Source organism: Tenrec ecaudatus, chromosome 3 (genome assembly GCF_050624435.1).
Source record: "Tenrec ecaudatus isolate mTenEca1 chromosome 3, mTenEca1.hap1, whole genome shotgun sequence".
NCBI classification, from domain to species: Eukaryota; Metazoa; Chordata; class Mammalia; order Afrosoricida; family Tenrecidae; genus Tenrec; species Tenrec ecaudatus.
This window is the reverse complement of record NC_134532.1, coordinates 121,235,578-121,237,977: the sequence shown is the minus strand read 5'-3', so window position 1 is coordinate 121,237,977 and position 2,400 is coordinate 121,235,578. Positions and strand designations below refer to the sequence as shown.

Here is a 2,400-nt window from a genome sequence, read left to right as displayed (position 1 = left end):
ATCTAGACTGGGCTAACTATGGACTCACGAAAAAGAATGTTTGCCTAAATGAAGGAACGGTGCTCATTAAAGACACATGAAGAGGTATTAAAAGGATGTAGCTAAATAGTTAAAAATGTGCAATGGATTCTCTTTCTTGAGGGAAAAAAAAAGCACACATATGGTTGCCTTTAAACCGAACAAGAGATGAATCATATTGAAAACCTCAAGCATTGTAAATCCACTAATTAGGAAAACTGATAGCCGTTTTTCTATTCACTCTGAGCCCAGAGTTAATTATTAAATTGATAGTGATGAATAGTTTCATAGACAATGTCTGAAGTCATTTAGCGGTTCTTTGTTTAATCAACAGATGTTTACTGACTCTGTGATATGCCAGGCAGTCTATTAGATTCTACGTTTGGCATGGTAAGCAAATCAGACAATTCCTACCCTCATACCTATTTTTTTCCACCCGCTGTTCCAGACAACTGGCAGTACTCCATATTTGTGTCCACTCCAGAATACCCTGGTCCAACGATATGCACTAATTATCTAACAATATCATTCCTATTACACATAAGGACATTTTTGCTGAAGATAATACAAAAATTGTTCCAGCAGTTCATTGATAAATAATTCCAGAAATCCAATCTGCATTAAGAAGAGGACATGGAACAAGTGCTATTTGTTTGTGATGTCAGTTGGATCTTAGCTCAAAGGAGAGTATACGAGATTATCTCCATTATATATACGACACAAAGATGTAATAAACTGCATGAAATATAACAAATTATGCATAACATTGTGAAGAATGGAAATTTCAGAACAGTAGATTGTGCTCATGTGAAACTTATATATAGTCCAAGAACATGAAGTTGGTGTGTGGTTTTAAATGTGTATGTCAGAGTTATATTCTCTCACCATACTTATTTAATCTGCTGAGCCCAGTCCAGATCAAGTCCATAAGTCTGATATTAGCCCATATGTCCAATAGTAGCCCATAAATTCTTCTTTAACACATATACCACATGCAATGACACTGAATGCAAGAAGATCACAGGCCAATGTGTGGAAAGTCTAGTGGATCCAGTGGCAGTGGAAGTATCTCAGCACTGACATGGGTTTCCATGTGGCTCCTCCAGCTCCAGGGCTCTGGCTCCATCAGTGTAGCTCCATGTGGCTGGTCATCAGGAATACAAAGCAGAGAGAGAGTGTGTCTGGCTTCCAGTGAGCTATTTATCTCCTTTGTGCCTCATAATGAGGTCATCAAGCTGCGACCTGATTGACAGGTTAAACTGCACCCTTTCACTCTTAATAGTCTCAAGTTGACACCAGATGATGTAACTACCACATAGAACAAGAGTTTGGATGAATTCATCATTTTCGTCCCACGTTGTTCTTATGCAGCTTCGGCTTGGGTTAATCTCCTAGACTGTGACTGGCCACACCTGTCTTGTTAGTGATTTGTTTTTCCTTTTGGATCGACATTTTCTCCAGTCCTTTCAGTTGTCCTCAGCTGGAGGATTTATTTTTAAATTACTCAAATCTCTATTGTATAAACAAAGATAAAACCAAAACAGCCCATTGGCAGGCAATTTGCTTCCAACTCATAGCAACCTTGTAGGACAGAGTAGAACTGATCAGTTGGCTTGCCAAGATCTTAATCCTTTGACAAAATAGCTCTGTTGGTACGTGAGTCAAATCTGGGAATATTAGCCTCAAAGGCAGCAGCTCAAAATGACTAGCCTCTCTGCTGGAGACAGATAAGAATTTTTACTCTCAGAAATCTACTGGGCCAATTCTATTTTGCATTATGTGGTCAAAATCAACTGGATGGCAGTGAGTTTGAGGATTTTTCCCCCCCCAAAAAATAGTTTTATAATTGCTTCTTGCCCTTTTGGCTAAGATGAGGTGTAGTATCTGTTCTTATCAGTTTAATATCTGATGTGTCCTCTATCTGAGGACAACATATTAAATATATTTTTATAAGTAGAGCTTGGATTAGGAGCTTGCTCCATCCTCTCCACACATCAATCTGGTATTACAGTACTTCCAGGAATGGTGCAGCCCTGCAGGGGGCTTATAAAAAATAGTTTTCTGTGGTGAGCCTTGAAGCCTAGGGCGCAGGCCCGGGTGGAGCCACCGCAGGTGCAGATCTTGGTGGTAGTAGCAAAAATAGATAGATAGATAGATAGATAGATAGATAGATAGATAGATAGATAGATAGATAGATAGATAGATAAATTAAATTAAATTAATAAAAATAATTTTACTGGCATCTACTTCAGAAATATCTGAATACAATTTATTTATTTATTTTAAATCATTTTATTGGGGACTCTTACAGCTCTTACAACAACCCATACATCCATTGTATCCAGCTCATTTGTGCATATGTTGCCATCATCCTTTTCAAAA

General features: G+C 38.1%; 1 non-coding gene across 1 annotated transcript; it reads left to right on the top strand.

Moving 5' to 3' along the window:
- Window positions 1-1,863: 1,863 nt before the first annotated feature.
- On the top strand, window positions 1,864-2,054 carry LOC142443912 (U2 spliceosomal RNA). The gene has a single exon (XR_012783637.1). It is a non-coding gene; the product is annotated as a U2 spliceosomal RNA (small nuclear RNA).
- The last annotated feature ends 346 nt before the right edge of the window (window positions 2,055-2,400 follow it).